General features: G+C 37.3%; 1 long non-coding RNA gene across 1 annotated transcript; it reads right to left on the bottom strand.

Moving 5' to 3' along the window:
* Window positions 1-1266: 1266 nt before the first annotated feature.
* Window positions 1267-18069, bottom strand: LOC123638147. Its single transcript, XR_006735198.1, has 3 exons — window positions 17915-18069; window positions 16791-17004; window positions 1267-1551 (listed from the first exon to the last, which is right to left on the bottom strand). It is a non-coding gene; the product is annotated as an uncharacterized LOC123638147 (long non-coding RNA).
* Window positions 18070-18344: the final 275 nt, after the last annotated feature.

Here is an 18344-nt window from a genome sequence, read left to right as displayed (position 1 = left end):
AAGTGAGTGCCTACAATAGACTGTTAGAGTCATGTGCAAAGACTGGAATGTAACCAGACATAAGCTTAGAAAGTATTTAACACCTTTGGATAATGTTAATTGGAAACTGGAAGAATATGGAAAGCACAATAGTCACCTCAATCTATTTATTTATTTTTTGAGAAAGAGTCTTCCTCTATTGCGCCAGTGAGAGTGCAGTGGTGTCATCACAGCTCACTGCAACCTCAAACTCCTGGGCTTAAGCAATCCTCCTGCCTCAGCCTCCCAAGTAGCTGGGACTGCAGGTGTGTGCCACCAGGCATGGCTAATTTTTCTAATTTTTGTAGAGACAGGGTCTCCCTCTTGCTCAGGCTGGCCTCGAATTCCTGAGCTCAAGTGATCCTCCTGTGTCAGCCTCCTAGAGTGCTAGGATCACAGGCATGAGCCACTGTGCCCAGCCCATAATCCATTTTAACTACCACCTTGACTTAAATGTTTATTTTCAATTATCTGTGCTGGCTTTTTAGAGCTCCTATTGAAAGAGAAGAATTCTGTTAATGAATTGTTGACTTCTTTCTGTATTTAGAAATAGCTCCCTGGTATTTTGGTTTTACAGGCAAAGCCTGATATTGTTGCTGTGCCTTCCAAAGGAGATAAACACTGTGCCTTCCTGTGGTGGAAGGGCAAAAAAAGGCCTGGCTAGCTCCCTCCAGCCCATTTATAATGTGCTAATCCCTTAACAAGGGCAGAGCCTGGTATTTTGGTTTTACAGGCAAAGACTTGAATTATTGTCCTCAGGAATTTTGTGAACATTCTGTTCCCTTTCTTTTCCCCATTTCCAAGTCATATCATGCTAAAAGCTACATTCATCGGTGACCCATACCTAGTATTCAGAGACTCCACTGCTTGTGTGTTGTTTGTGACAATGCTTTGTGAAAGCAGTTGGGAAAAGGAGGGAAGCAAACCCAGGTACAAAATGACACCTAAGTGGTGTCATTTAAGAGTTGCTGAACTGCAAGAGGAACACATGGAAATACACTTAAATAGGGCATCTACTGAGCTTTTCCCAAGGCGTTCAGTTTTTGCTATTCAGTTGATCTCTACCAGAGTTTCTTCACCTCTAAAACCGGAATGATATGTGCTTCCATGAGACTATGTAGTGATGTTTTAGGATTTTATTTTTAAAATACTCCCTTCAGAGTAGAAATAGTCATAATAAAAGCAAGAAAGTTATCATGCGTGCAGTCCATAGACGCAAGAAAATCTTACGTTCTTGGTACTTTCTCTATTTCAGCTGAGTCTCACAGATGCCCTCTTCATAATGGCTACCATATTTCAATATTGTTCAGAACAAGTATCTTAGTCTTCTATTTTTGCTGTGGTTCTAGTTTCTCAACCTACTTAATTAGCTAAACTGTTTACCATTGCCTGCTGACCAGTAGAAATTAAATTCATTGTGTTTCAGACATTGGAAGGTCCCCACCAGTCATGTTCATTTTCCTCTCTGAGGCAGGGAAGAGCCATCCTTGTGACTGTGTTGTCGGTCAGAAGTCTGGGACAGTTCTTCATTAACTGAAAGAAAAAATATTCATTAATAATTTGGAGACAGCTGAATGCTGTCATTTCAGCTGAATGGTCCTTTACAATGCATAATTATTGGCCCACATTTCTGATGCTGGTGACCTTGGTGAGTCACAGAAGTCCAGGTTTTCAGAGCAAGTCCTATGACAGGATGTTTACCTCCTCAACCACTTCCAGTAGATGTGTATATGCCTCTTTCTAAAGAATGGCCCTAGTTAGAGTGAACAAATTACCACTGTGATCAAAATTGTTACATGCTAAATATATCTTATATTTAGTAGATTAGGTGTTGATTAAATTGAGACACTCACATTCAATAAACATTTATTAAGCATGTGTATAGGCCAGGGCTTGAGTATATTGAAATAAGTCAAGGTTTCTGCCCTTTTCCTCCTTCCCAAAAATGTGTTCAGACATTTATAGTCTTTAGACAAGTCAAATTAGTCTTCTCCCTTTTACCTTTTGACATCTTTTACAGATGACTCTGTTTCAAACTTTCACAACTATGTATTCCTCATCCCCTTAAAATATTTTGTTAAAGCTACTAAACTAAAATATGAAAACTCATCAATGATATCTAGTTACTAAATCTAGTGGTATTTTTCAATCCCCAGTTTCCTTCCTCAGTGGTATTGACACAATTACTCCCTGTCAGTCTCCCCCTTTGGCTATTAGTATGCACCATATTTCTGTGTCCTTATATCTACTCCTGTAGCTTCAATTATTATTTCTCTGGCAATAACCAAATTTGATCTTTAGCCCTGAGATCACTCTTGAGATCCTGACACAAATGCCTTTAGCTCTTTCTGGTATGCCAAAGAACGTGTCTCTCTTTCTGATCACCACCGACACACACAACTGATCCTGCATCTGTCCTCAAAAGTTTTATTTTCAGAATTGTAATTAATCAAATCAAGCTAGAGACTAGGAGCTTCTAATCTCATGGGAGATAATAAACATGTTTACAGACTTGAACCTGAAAATGTTCTCTTTTTAAAAAAACTTTTTATTCATACATAATAATTGTACATATTCATGGAGTACATGTTATATTTTGATTCAACCATAAAACACATAATGATCAAATCAGGGCACTTGGGACATGATTCACCTGAAACATTTATCATTGATTTATGCTGGGAACATTTGAAAACTCCTAGCTATTCTGAAATATAATAAATTATTGTTAACTATAGTTGCCCTATTGCATTATTGAACACTAGAACCTTTTCCTTCTATTTAACAGAATTACCCCTTCACCAACACCTCTTCATTAACCCTTCCCACCACCCTTACCTATCTCTAGTAGCCACCATTCTATTCACTACCTCCTTGAGATCAATTTTTTTTAGGTCCCATATGTGAGTGTGAAAGTGCAGTATTTGTCTTTCTGTGCCCGGTTTATTTCACTTAAAATAATGTCCTCCAGATCCATCCATGTTTCTGCAAATGACAAAATTTCCTTCTTTTTCATGGCTAAAAAATATTCCATTGTGTACATACACATCTTTTTTATCCATTCATCCCTTGATAAACACTTAAGCTGATTCCACATTTTAGCCATTGTGAATAATGCTGCAATAAACACTGAAGTGCAAATATCTTCTGGTTACATTTTATGTCTTTGCCTCACCCAAGCGAGGTTTAGAGGCATGCCCTTCCCCTCTACAATGCACACTGTGTCTGTGACCATTAGTTGTGAGTTTGCCCCCCCAACCCTTTAATCTCTGGAGAATATTACTACGGTGTGAGCACCATAGTGTTGATTAGTTAGTGCCAATTTGACGGTGAGTACATGTGGAGGCTATTCCTCTGATCTTGTGATACCTCACTATGGATAATGGGCTCAAGCTCAATCCAGGAAAATATAAGAGGTGCTAGATCACTGTCGTTTCTTATAATTTAGTAATATTCCATTGTATACATATACCAAATTTTAATAATCCACTCATGAATTGACAGGCACTTGGGTTGTTTCCACATCCTTGCTATAGTGAATTGTGCTGCCATAAACATTCGGGTGCAGGTATCTTTATTATAGAATGTCTTTTGCTCTTTTGGGTAGATGCCTAATAGTGCTATTGCTGGATCGAATGGTATTTCTATTTTTAGCTATTTGAGGTATCTCCAGATTCTTTTCCACAGCGGTTGCACCAATTTGCTGTCCCACCAGCAGTGTAAGAGCGTTCCCGTCTCTCCACATCCTCGCTGGCATTTGTTGTTTTGGGATTTTTTTGATAGAGGTCAATTTCACTGGGGTTAGTTGATATCTCATTTGTGGTTTTGATTTGCATTTCTCTAATGATTAGAGATGTTGAGCATTTTTTTATATGTTCGCTGGCCATTATTCTGTCTTCTTTTGAGAAGTTTCTGTTCATTGCCTTAGGAGAGCAAAGTTTTAAATGACACATTAGTCAATTTCACCTAACTGATATTTATAAAACACTCAACATCTAACAACTTCCAACTATGCATTCATTTTAACTGCATAAACATTTACCAAGATAGTCATAAGCTAGGCCATTAAAATTCTCCCATACATTTAAAAGAAGTAAAATTATACAGATTACATTCTCCAACTGTACAGAATTAAACTAGCCAGAAATTATAAGATTTCCAGAAAGCCTTCAAATATTTAAAGAGTAAGGAACATGCATCTAAATAACAGCTTTTAAAGAAAAAAATCACAAAAGCAATTAGAAAATATTTCAAACTGAATGAAATGTCAAAGTTTGTGTGATAGATGTGGCTTATCACTCCATTTAGTTATGGTGACAATTTTTAATGGTTATCTAAGAAAAAGAAAGATATAAAATAGTGTCCATGCTTCTAGATTAAGAAGCTAGAAAAAGAAAAATGAATTAATGTAAGTAGAAGAAACTAAATAAAAAATTAAAAATGGAAATCAATAATAGAAAAAGGAAACAAAGCATTAAGTTGGTTCTTTAAACAGATTAATAAAATTGATAAACACCTAAGAAAAATGGATAAAAAGAGCGAAAACACAAATGACCAAACTGAGAAATAACACAGAAAATGGTATAGATATAAAAAGGAATATTATGAAAATTTTTGTGGTAAAAAATGACTATTTAGATGAAAATGACAAAAGTCTTGAATAAACCAACCAATCTTTCAGAAAACGCTTCTCAAATCTTGTATTGTGACCTGTAAAATACTGATGCAAAACCTGACAATGACATTTAAGGAACAATTATTAGAGGTTTCTGTCCCTTGTGAACATAGAAGAAAAAAAATCCTTAACAAAATAATAATAACTAGAATCCATCACTCCTTAAAAGTGATATATAACAAGTCACAAGTATGGTTTATCCAGAAATGCAGGCTTGGTTTAACTTTAGAAAATCAATGTAATTAACCAGAAAAACATAGTAATAATGAAAAAGGTTCTCCTGAAAAGATGCATAAAGCATTTGAAATAATTCAACCCTTTTGTGATTTAAAGAAAAAAAATGACTCCCAACAGACTAGGATCAAAGGAGAAAAATTCCTCAATATGAAAAAGGATATCACTATAAATAAATAGATAAATAAATAAACATATGTTGCCCATGCTGGTCTTGAACTCCTCGCCAATAAACATCGCCAAAAGCATGTACAATGGTGAAATATTAAATGCTTTTCTCCTTAGATCAAGAAAGAAAATTTAAAATATCCACTCCCACCACTTTGATTCAGTATTGTATTGTTGGTCTTATCCAGAACAATACAATGAGGAAAGAAATTTTTTCAATAAATGGTGCTATAACAACTGGATATAAATATAAAAAGTTATTAACCATGTCTCATAACTCCCACCATACACAGAAATTAATTTGAGATGGATCATAAAACTAAAATATAAAAGCAAAACTATAACATTTCCACAGCACATAACAGAACTCATTTGTAACTTGTAGTACACACAATTTTCTCGGACAGGACACAATAAGCACTAACAAAAAAAAAAGTGATAAATTACATCAAAATAGAAATTATCTCATCTTCAAAACAAATTAGTAGGTAAGCATGAACTAAAATAAAATATTTATATAAAGGCATGTGTTCAGACTATAGAAAGAACTGACAATTTAGTAATAAAAGACAAAGGGTCCAATAAAAATAGAATTGAATGTACACTTCATAAAGAAGATATTCACATGTTCAGTAAGCAGAGGAAAAGGTGCTCAACATCACTAGTCATAAGAAATGCAATGTAATGCCACCATGAGATACCACTATGTATTTACTAGAATGATTAAAAATGAAAAGAAAAATACCGAGAACATCAAATGTTGATGCAACTAGAAATCTAATTCATTCCTGGTGGCAGTATTAAAACAGTACACAATTATTATTTGTCAATTAAAAATAAATTTTATGTAGTCATACCTCCATCCGGGGATGGGTGGGACATGGAAAATGTATATAACCTAAACTTATGTACCCCCATGATGAGCTGAAATAAAAAATATATATATATATTAAAAAAAAAATAAATAAATAAATTTTAAAAATAAGCAACTAAAATAGTACAACCATTTTGGAAAATTGTCAGTTTCCCATACAGTTAAACATATGCCTATTCTATGATCCAGCAAGTTTACTCCTTGTATTTTACCCAGGAGAAATAAAAACATTTATTCACCAAAAAAACACCATACGGGCATATATAGAGAGTCTTCTATTCCTAAGAGCTACAAAACTGTAAACCTAAGAAATGTCCATTATGTGTAGAATACACAAATAAACTCTGTTAAAATCACACAATAGAATTCTACTTGACAATGAAAGGGAAAGAATTATCAGTATATGCTACAACATAGATGAATCTCAGGAACTTTATGTGGAACAAAACAAGCTAGACACAAAATATGACATACTATTTGATTTCACTAATACAAAGTCCAAGAACAAAACTGATCTATCATTTTAAAAAAATCTATCCTTTACAAAATCTTCATGTCAGTCATTGCCTCTGCATGAGAAGACTGACATAAAGGGACAACAGGGAATTCTCTGGGAAAGCAGAAATATTTTATATCTTAATCAAGGTACTGAATATATGAAAGAATATGTTTATCAAAATTCATTGAGTTACAAGTACATTTTAATATAGGTAAGCAATACAAAATTGGATACATATAAAATGAAGGCAAAATAGTTTTCTGACAAAGTAAAGGTGATATAATTTATGTTGGGCAGAACCATCATATAGGAAATATTAAAGAAGTTTCTTTAGGCTAAAGGAAATAGAATCAGGATGGAAGAACAGAAATGTAGGAAAGAATAAAGAGCTCTAGAAAATATGTGAGTAAATATAAAACAATATTGACTTCAAGTAATAATAATAAAAACATATTTATGAGATTCATAATATGTAAGTGAACTATATCAAAACAGTAACAATGTGTGTGCATTGTGGAAAGTGGTAAAAAAACTAATCTATATTAGATTGCAATAAGTCAATACATGATTGTATGTATATGCAATAGGGTAATCATTAAGAGATATATAAAATATGTATATATATTTTCATTATATTTTGTTATATTCTTTTATAATTTATATAAACATGCTATATTTTACATAGTGTATGTACTATGCAATTTATATATACATATATATACCATTTATAAGTAGATAGTTGAGTTCTTTTTTGTCTAAGAAAGTCTTGGTTTCTCCTTTATTTTTGAAGGATAATTTTATCAGATACACAATTCTAGGTTTGTATGTTTTTCTTTTAACACTATATATTTAACTCCATTTTCTTCTTGTGTGCACGGTGTCTGCCAAGAAGTGAATGCAATTCTCATTGTTTTTCCTCTATAGGTAACACATTGTTTGGGTTTTTTCCTCCCTGGCTTCTTTCAAGATTTTTTTCTTCAACTTTGGTTTTCTGAACTTTGAATATGACGTGCCTAGTATAGAGTATTTGGTATTATCCTGTTTGGTGTTCTTTGAGTTTCCTGGATCTACAGTTTGGTGTCTATCAATAATTTTGGTAAATTTGCAGTCATCATTACTTCAGATATTTCTTCTGCTTCATTCTCTTTTTCTTCTCATTCTGACACTCCAATTACATATGTGTTACATCTTTTGAAACCATCCCACAGTTCTTGGATTTTATGGGGTTTTTTTATTCTTTTTTGCCTATTTGCATTTTAGTTTAGAAAGTTTCTATTGATATGTCTTCAAGCTCACTGATTTTTTTTCACTCTTGACCAGTCTATTGCAGAACTACTTAATTCTTTATTTCTGTATAGTGTTTTAGTTTTGGGGGGTTTGTTTGTTTGTTTGTTTGTTTGTTTTAAGAGACAGGTTCTTGCTCTGTCACTGGGCTGCAGTACAATGGTGTGATCATAGCTCACTGTAGTCTCAAACTCCTGGGCTCAAGAGATCCTCCTGCCTCAGCCTCCCAGGTAGCTAGGACTACAGGTACATGCCACTATGCCCAGCTAATTTTTCTAATTTTTTATAAAAACGGGATCTCACTATGTTGCCCACGCTGGTCTTGAACTCCTGACCTCAAGCAATTCTCCCATCTCAGCCTCCCAAAGTGCTGAGATTACAGGCATGAGCCACCATGCCCAGCTGTTACAGTGTTTTTGATTTCTAGCATTTCCTTTTGATTCTTGCTTAGAGTTCTCATCTTTCCTTATATTGCCCATCTGTTTTTCTCATGTCGTCTTTTTTCGATTAGAGCCTTTAACATATTAATCATAGTTATTTTACATTTTTTTTAATTTCAGAATATTATGGGGGTAAAAACATTTTGGTTACATATAATGCCTTTGCCTCAAACAAGCCCAGGCTACAAGCATGCCCTTCCCCCATACAGTGCACTCCACATCCATTAGTTGTGAGTTTACCCACCCCCATCACTCCCTTCCACCTGATTGGCACCAAATGAATATTACTACCATGTAAGCACCTTAGTGTTGATCAGTTAGTACCAATTTGATGGCGAGTACACGTGGTGCTTGTTTTTCAGTTCTTGTGATACATCACTTTGAAGGATGGGCTTGAGCTCTGTCCAGGATAATATAAGAGGTGCTAGTTCACCATTGTTTTTTGTAGTATTCCCTGGCATATATATACTGCATTTTATTAATCCACTCATGTACTGATCGGCACTTGGGTTGTTTCCACATCTTTGCAATTGTGAACTGTGCTGCCATAAACATTGCAGTGCAGATGTCTTTATTATGGAATGTCTTTTTTTCCTTTGGGTAGATGCACAGTAGTGGGACTGCTGAATCAATTGGTATTTCTATTTTTAGCTCTTTGAGATATCTCCAAATTACTTTCCACAGGGGTTGTACTAATTTGCAGTCCCACCAGCAGTGTAAGAGTGTTCCAGTCTCTCTACATCCACACCAGCATTTGTTGTTTTGGGACTTTTTAATAAAGGTCATTCTCACTGGAGTTAGGTGATATCTCATTGTGGTTTTGATTTGCATTTCCCTAATGATTAGAGATGTTGAGCACTTTTATATATGTTTGATGGCCATTATTCTGTCTTCTTTTGAAAAGTTTCTGTTCATGTCCTTTGCCCATTTATTAATGGGGTTGTTTTATGTTTTCTTGTTGATTTTCTTAAGTTCTATATAGATTCTTGTTATCAGCCTTTTATCAGATGTGTAGAATGCAAATATTTTCTCCCATTCTGTAGGTTATCTGTTCACTCTAATGAGAGTTTCCTTGGCTATGCAGAAGCTTTTTAATTTTATCAGGTCCCATTTATTTATTTTTGTTGTTGCTGTGGTTGCTTTGGGTGTCTTCTTCATAATTGACAAATGAATTCAGTAAAGTCTCAGGATACAAAATTAATGCACACAAATCAGTGGCATTCATATATGCCTACAACAGTCAAGCTGAATATAAAATCAAAGACGCAGCACCTTTCACAATAGCATCAAAGAAAATTAAATATTTGGGAATGTATTTAACAAAGGAGGTGAGAGACATATATAGGGAGGACTATGAAACACTGAGAAAAGAAATCGTATAAGATGTAAACAGATGGAAAACCCTACCATGATCATGGATTGGCAGAATCAATATGTCCATACTACTTGATCTACAGAATTAATGCAATCCCTATCAAAATAGCATTCTTTACAGATCTAGAAAAAATAATTCTATCATTTGTATGGAACCAGAAAAAACCTCATATAGCCAAAGCAATCTTAAGCAAAAAGAACAAATTTGGAGGCATCAGTCTATCAGACTTCAAGCTTTACTACAAGGCTATAGTAACCAAAACAACATGGTACTGGCACAAGAACAGAAATATAGACCTTTGGAATGGGACTGAGAAGCCAGATATAAAACCATCCTCATATTGTCATATAATTTTCAACAAAGCAGACAAAAATATACATTGGGGAAAAGACCCTCTATTCAATAAATGGTGCTGGGAAAATTGGATAACCACATGCAGAACATTGAAACTGGATCCCCACCTCTCACAAAAATCAACTCATGATAGATAACAGACTTAAATCTGAGGTGTGAGACCTTAAGAATTCTAGAAGAAAATGCTGGGAAAACTCTTATAGACATCAGCCTAGGCACAGAATTTATTTTAAATTTATATTCTTGTAATTCTAAAATTTCTGCCATATCTGATTTTGGGTCTGATGCCACTCTTCAGATTGTGCTTTTACTTGCCTTTTAGTATGTCTTGCAATTTTTTATTGAAAGTTAGATATGATGTATCAGGTGATGGAAACAAAGAAATTAGGCTTTTAGAGAAGTTTCATGTTAAACTCACAAAGAACTGAGCTTTGTTTGCTGCAGCTATAGGTGCCAGAGGTTTCAGTTTCCTTTAGTTTCTTTTTGGGTTTGGTTTTTTTTTTTTTTTTTTTCTCTCTCTTCTCTGTTGTCTTTAATTTTTCACAAGAATTTCCTCAGTACAGCCTGTGCCTTACAGCTCTCTGTCACAGTGTTATACTAGAGCACTGTCTGTGGTGGTGGTGAGGTGTTACAAAAGGGAAACACTCCATAATCTTATAATGAAATCTCTATTGTTTATGGGCCTGATTCCCTGGGTGTTCACCTTCAAAAGTGTTTCTTGGCCTTTTTTTCTCCCCTTAATGAGAGATCAGAAAGCAGGAGGGGCTCTATTTTCCTAATTGCTGTTCCCCAAGTATAGCGAAGGTTCTGATAAGATAGTATCCCTGGGAGGGCAGGCCTTAGTTATGAACAATTCTCTGAGTGTATTATAAAATGATTACTTTTCCCACCCTCTGCCCAAACCAAAAAGGATTTTCTTTCTCTGATCATCACAATGAGAACCTGTGGGGCTCCTGAGGTATAACTCACAAAAATGAAAGAAAAACTGATAGAAATGCAAGGAGATATCAACAAATCCACTAAAGTAATTGGATACTCCAATATTTTCCTATTAGTAATTAACATGTCCAGAAGACAAATAATCAATTAAGAATATATCTGAGAAATGCCATTAATCAAGTGGATCTAATTGACAGTTTAGAATACTTCACAACCAATACAGAATATACATTCTTCTCAAGATCACCCAGAAAATTCATCAAGATAAACACACTGTGGGTCATAATACACACTTTAACAATTTTTAAGGAATAGAAATCAGACCACAGTCCTCTCAGATCACAATTAAAGTGCAAATCAATATTTAAAAAATAGCTGGAAAATCCCAAAATACATAGAGATTAGACAACAACACATTGGGTGAAAGACGTCTCAAGAAAAATTTGAAAAGAATGTGAACTAAATGAAAATAAAATGCAATTAACAAAATGTTTGAGATGCAGCAAAAGCAACGTTTAGAGTGAATTTTTAGCATATAATGCATATGAATGAAAAAATATAAAGTCAATAATCTAAGCTTCCACCTTAGTATACTAAAGAGTATTTCTTAGTATACTAGAGAAAGAAGAGCAATGGAAGTGAAGGTGAAGAGAAGAAAAGAAATAGTAAAAATTAGAGCAGAAATCAATGAAATTGAAAACAGAAAATCATCAGAGAAAATCAACAAAACCAAAAGCCTGTTCTCTGAAAAAGTCAGTAAGATAGATAAACCTCTAGATAGAAATTTAAAAAAGGGTTCTCACTATGGACGTCATAGACATTAAAAGGATAATAAATGAACATTATAAACATCTCTAAGCCCACAAATTTCATAAGTAAGGTAAAATGGACTGATTCTTTGAAAAACATATACTACCAAAACTCACAAGGGAAAAATAGATTATCTGAGCGAGCCTATATCTATTAAAGAAATTGATACAATAATTAATAATGTTCCAAAAAGTGGCCAGGCCCAGATGGTTTCACTGATGAAGTCTATTAAACATTTAAGGAACAGATGACATCAACTCTCTACAACTTCTTCCAAAAAATAAAGCAGAGGGAACTTTCTAGTTCATTCTATTGGCAGAAGTTTTGAGACAGAATTATTCTCATATTAAAACCCAATAAAGACATTACAAAAAAGAAAGGTTACATAACATTATTTCTCAAAAATATAGATGCAAAAACTATCAGCAAAATATTAGCAAATTGAATCAAACAATGTACAAAAAGACTTATATGCCAACTCCAATTGGGATTTATTCCAGGTATACAAAGCTGGTCAACATTTGAAAATCAATTAATGTAATCTGTATCAATATTCTAGCAAAAAATCATGTAATTATAGTGATATACGCAGAAAAGGCATTTGACAAAATACATCACCCATTCATGATTAAAAAAAATATTAACAAACAAGCAATAGGGAAGTACTTCCTCAACTTGATAAAGAACATCTACAAAACTCCTACAGCTAATATAGTTATTAATGAGCACAAACTAGAAGACTTCCCCCTAAGATCAGGAATAAGGTAAGATGCCCCCCTCACCCATTCTACTCAACATCATACTATAATAGAAATCCTACCTAAAGCAATAACATGAGATAACAAAGACGTAGAAAAGAGGGACAAAAAGGTCTACAGATTGGAAGAGGAGAAATAAAGCTTATGAAGCTAAACATAATCTTCAATAAGATCCAGCAAGCACACTTAGAGAACTGGGCATGTATTAGGAACTGTAGAAATACGTCATCATCTTCCCTACCCTCTGCCACATCTCCAAGCTGTGTTCAGATCAACCCCCAAGGAGGGGCTCTCCATGCTCCAGGAGAGGCTATTGCATTTTTCTCCCAACTTGAGATCATTAGAAATAAGTGTAGCTATAAAGCCATTTTATGTCGTTACTAAGTGTCCTGGGGTTCTGTCCACTTTATTATATCTAATTCTTCTTGTCACATAGAACTTAGTGTTCAAATATAGGCTCTGGCAGGTTCTGTCTTTGACTAGGGTAACTGGCTGTCTTCTGTATGGAGAAGAGTAAGGTAGGATGAGCACCTTCAGAGCTGCTCAGTTGCTTAACTCCTTGCAGTTCCTAGTCCTTACTTGACTTCTTGGTACCTTGGCTCAGAAGAAATTACAAATACTGCTGTCACCCTTATTCTCCTGGACCTCTCCACACCTGGCCATCCACATGCTCCTCCATCCTCCAGGACTGGCACTGATTCCTATTCTTACCCTCAACTTTGTGCATCTCCCAAACCCAGTCACAGTCTTATGCATCTCTTCTGTATTATTTATGTACCAAGTTCTAACCAATGACCTCTTCTTCATCCTAGACATGGGGCTGAATCTCTCCGAACCTCATGATCTTTAAGCCCTGGAAGACTTTGGAGATAGGGATGGACACAGTATTTTCCTAGATGCACTCATGATGGAACCATGATATCTTCTTTAAAATGGTAGCATCTTCTATGTGAGCAGCTTCTGCCTGGACAGACACACTTGATCCTTCCAGGATATCCTCCTTCTAAGGGACGTGTCAATAGATCTTGAGCTTATTTTCTCAGGGGCCTCTGTGAACTTTTCTTTCTCATCCTTTCAAAGCTGGGCCCCTCTCTTCCCTGAGAAAGTAGAGACAGCCCCCAAATCACCTTCAGACACTGATCTGTAATTTCTCAAACTCCTGCCTTCAAACCATTCTCCCATCTCAGCCTCCCAAAGCACTGGGATTATAGGCATGAACCACCATGCCTGGCCTGATCTGGAATTTCTAAAGTAGCAAGTATCCACTTGTTGTCAATGGAGCAAAGAAATACACTAGTATTATTGTTCTTGATGGCATTAACTTTGCATACCTCCTTAGATAAGATACTGGGAGTGAAAATGACACCTTGAACAGTGGAAGCCTGAATCAAAGAAACAGCCCAATGTGAGCAAGAAGCAGCAATATCAGCTCCTGGGGATGCCTTACTTAACTGAGCAGAAAAATAAGCATCATCACTTTTTGATAGTCTCATAAAAACATTAGGAAGTTGACAAAATAATGACTATATAAATGGTTGTTATATCAACTAGCTGTTACTTTTTTTTTTTTTTTTTCTGAGACAGAGTCTCACTCTGTTGCCTGAGCTAGAGTGCCGTGGTGTCAGGTTAGCTCACAACAACCTCAAACTCCTGGGCTCAAGCAATCCTCCTGCCTCAGCCTCCCAAGTAGCTGGGACTACAGGCATGTGCCACCATGCCCCGCTCATTTTTCTATATATATTTTTAGTTGTCCATATGATTTCTTTCTATTTTTGGTAGAGATGGGGTCTCGCTCTTGCTCAGGCTGGTCTCAAACTCCTGAGCTCAAACAATCCTCCCACCTCGGCCTCCCAGAGTGCTAGGATTACAGGCGTGAGCCACCGTGCCTGGCCTAGCTATTACTTTAGATCAAATCTTGTCTTTTCCATCTCTAAACATTTCCCTACTCTAACCCTCTTCTGATCTAACAAGTATATAGTAAATCCCATTTAAAGTAAATATTTCTGTGCCCTGCTGCAAATGTGTTAAGGCGCATAATTACAGCTCCAGCGCTGGCAAAGGAGAGATACATAATAAAATACATACTACCTTTCTGAAACCTAAAATTTCTGCATTCTGAAACATTTGCACTCAAAGTTTTAAGGTAAAGAATGAAGAGGTGGCTGGACACAGTGGTTCATGCCTGTAATCCCAGTACTTTGGGAGGCCAAACTGGGACAATCACTTGAGGCTAAGAGTTTAAGACCAGCTTGGGCAGCACAGTGAGATGTTGTCTCAATAAAAAAATTAAAAAAAAAAATTAGCTGGATGTGGTGGTGTGCACCTGTACTCCCAGCTACTCAGAAGTCTGAGGATCACTTGAGCCCTGGAGTTCGAGGTTGCAGTGAGCTGTGTCTGGCCACTGCACTTCAGCCTGGGCAACAGAGCAAGACCCTGTCTCTAAAAACAGGAAAATAAAGCAAAATCTTGGAATGAACTGTCCACACTGCGCATGTACAGGATAATGTGCTTACTCAGGGCTGCAAGTGTGCCAGGAAAGACCTGATGAGGCCCTGACTGCTCCCCTGTGGCTAACCAGGAGGCTTTGCACAAGCAGGGAGTAAAGCCTAACACAGGGTTATAAACTGCCTCTCCAAACGTTGAGGGCATGCCCCAAAACACACACAGTGCCCCTCAGCAGTCTACAAGACTCACTAGTTCTGTTCTTTCAACAAAATGTATCTCCAGCTCCTAGCTGACCAATATGGTAATAGAGCACAGAGCTTTCAGCGGACGCAAACTAGAGAAAAATACAGACTTTCCAGAATGAGCCTATTCCCACACCTCAGAGACCCCCATTGTTAATACCCTGCGTATACTTTCATCTCATTCTCCTTTATCATAAAAAAGCGTCTATACTTGATGCCTCCACTTCCTGAACTCCTTTTCTCCCAGAACTCATCCAACTGGCTTTTGTTCCCAGCACCTGAAAAACACTGGTTCCACTAAGATTATCCGCAACCTTCAAGGTGCCAAATATTATAGAATGGTCTCTCCTTGGTCACTCTCTTGCTCATTTTCTGAGTGGTCTTTAGCACAAAGTGGCCCCATCTTCTCTTCTTGAAATCCTCTCTTCTCAGACATGCATGTCATCGCTTTTACCTGGGTTTCCATCTACCTAACGGGATGCCCTTTCTCTGCCACTTCCTATACTCTGCCTCTGCTCCATCTCTAACACTGGTGTGCCCCAGGACTCACAGTGAGGCTCTCCATGCTTCTCTACCTGCACTTTCACCCTCAGTCTCACGGCATTAAATATTTTCTGCATGCCCATGCCTCCCAAATGCACAGCTACGTCCCTGTCCTCTCCTCTGACTTACAGACCCTTCTGCCTGGATATCTAGCAGGCACCTCAAACTTAACAATGCAAACATAGAACTCCTCCCCCCACTCCCTTCCCTGTCTGTCCAGTATCCAGTAAACCCCTACGTCACGCATGCCAAAACTCAGGAATCCTCTTTGGTTTTTTTGTCCCTTACCCCTCATGTCTACCCACCCATCAGCAAGCCCTACCTACTGTAGAGCCAAAATGATATATATCCAAAATCCAAACACTTTTATTCTATTACATATTCATGCCATCATGATAATACAATATATAATCTATTGATACATATGACTATGGGGCAAGATCTGCTAGATGCTCACAAATCCCCCTCATATAAGAAGACTACATTTCCCAGGCTCCTTTGTGGTTACTTTAAGACCATGTGAGTGAGTCCTGGCCATTGGAATATGGAAGGAGTTTGCATATGCTACCTCAAGCCAAGCCCCTAAAACATCCCACTCAATCTTCCTCTCACAGGCTAGAAGCAGGGGACAAGAACTTGACTGAGTCATAAGTCCTTTGAGCTCAGGCCTTGAGACACCTTCTGGGACAGTTGTCCAGTCACCTCCCAACCACATCACAGTGTACAAAGAGTGAGAAATAAATATTTTTGTGTTAAGCAACTGAGATTTGGAACCTTTCTTGGCACTGCAGCTAGCATGTACACTAATAGACACACATATAAACCACATGCAGAGATTGATTCACTTAGAACAACAGATACCTCTGCAAAGGTGGAACATTAGCCTAATCTGCAATATTTTTATTTTTCACAAGGATAAGAAATATACGTATTTCAGGTACAGAAAACAATTAAATTTAAAAGACAATCCCTGCATTCCCCTCCTCTGCTGCTGGAACATCCTGTCTATCTACCAACTGCCCTTCCCCTGCAACGCTCCCCTGAATCCCCTCATCTCCATGGCCTTGTTTCAGGGCCAGGGCAGGAAGGGAACTATTACACACAGTTAATATATCAGTCAACAGAAACTTACCAGCACTCATCAGTCAGGCCTTGGGAACGGTGCAAACCAGGCTCCAGCAGGTGAATGAGTCATGCACTCTGGCCTTCAGCAGCTCCATAGTCGCAATTTATTCACAGAGTGACTATACTTCACAAGGAGCTATGCTGGGTTAACAAGCTCACATGCTTACCTAGGATTCAAGATGGTCCATTCCCTGGGTCTGTTGATTCATCTGTGTCCAAAGCTAGCAGAAGAGGCAGAACAGAATAGACAACTGCATCATGGCTAGGATAGAGGTTTCTGCTCAGATGGGGGTGGAGGGGACACAAAGGGAGAAGTGCTCAAATCAGGAAGTCTCGGTAAAGGACGGTCTTAATGACCCAAGAGAAGTACACCAAGAGCACCTAGAGTAAGGGAAGGCACTTGCAAGCCAGAGGGACCCACATGTGCAAGGGCACAGAGGGGTGCAATTATCTTTTGCTTTGAAAGTACTGACAGCTTCAGTTAGGTAGAGACACAGGGTGTGTGCATGGGAGAGGCAGTCAGGGAAGTCTCCTCTGTATGAACTTGGACTTGACCCACAGGGCTGCAGATTGTGCCCTAGGGAACCTGCCCAAGGTGGGTAAGTGGGGCTGGAATCCAATAAAGTTCAACTCACCAAGCCACACAACCTGGCAAGGTTTGAACAGCCCAGGAAAAAGGAGTGCCACATCCACACCACCCAAAGATGTTGTGTGATCTAACAGGAGCTGTGTTTATCCTTCCCCAAGCATCACAGCTTTCAAAGCCCTTTTACACACAGGATCTATTGAATTCTCACAACTCCGTGAAGGAGGGATTATGAGCAACACTTTATAGATGAAGAAACTGAGGCTGAGAGATGGAAAGACAAAACTCTACAGAAGATACTCCTAAAGGGAACTCTCAGAGCCCAGTGATTCGCCTTGGGCTAGAAGATCCCAGGAAAACCCAACAAGACTCTTGGCCATTCGCTTGTGACAGTCTTTTCTTCATGTGGAAAAACACAGCTTGATGTATACAACTAGGTTATTGTAGACATTACATTACCTGGCTACAAATATAAATCTTAAAAGATGAGGTGACAAAATAAATACTTCTATTGTTCTAAGATTTTCCCCACCCAAATAGCTTACCTTTGTAGGAAACTCATCTATAAAGGATGTCATGTCCTCTTACACTCTGCCAGCAGAGACCGGGTCACATCTCTATTTTACTTCTGTATGCTACTCCATTTCACAGCCCCTTCTAAGAAGGGAGGGGTCTGCAATCTCATACATTTGAAATAAAGAAAAAATCGCTGAGAAACCACAGCAAGTAATATCTGATTTTTACCTAATACTAGCTTGGATAGAAAATAAATGTGACTTTTGAAACAAAAATCCTTCTGACTGAATTCTATTTCTTGGCTTATGGAAAATCAGAGCCCATCCAAGAAAAGGAAATATTAATATCTACGTCCTTAGCCAAATTACCTAAAACATCCCAGTAGCAACATTGTAGGAAGAGACTGTGAGTGAATTCAGACCCTTAACCAGGTTCTGAGTAAAATTGTATGGCTTGCCC

This window comes from Lemur catta, chromosome 5, assembly GCF_020740605.2.
Source record: "Lemur catta isolate mLemCat1 chromosome 5, mLemCat1.pri, whole genome shotgun sequence".
NCBI classification, from domain to species: Eukaryota; Metazoa; Chordata; class Mammalia; order Primates; family Lemuridae; genus Lemur; species Lemur catta.
The sequence above is the reverse complement of the archived record's forward strand: the minus strand, read 5'-3'. Positions and strand labels throughout refer to the sequence as shown.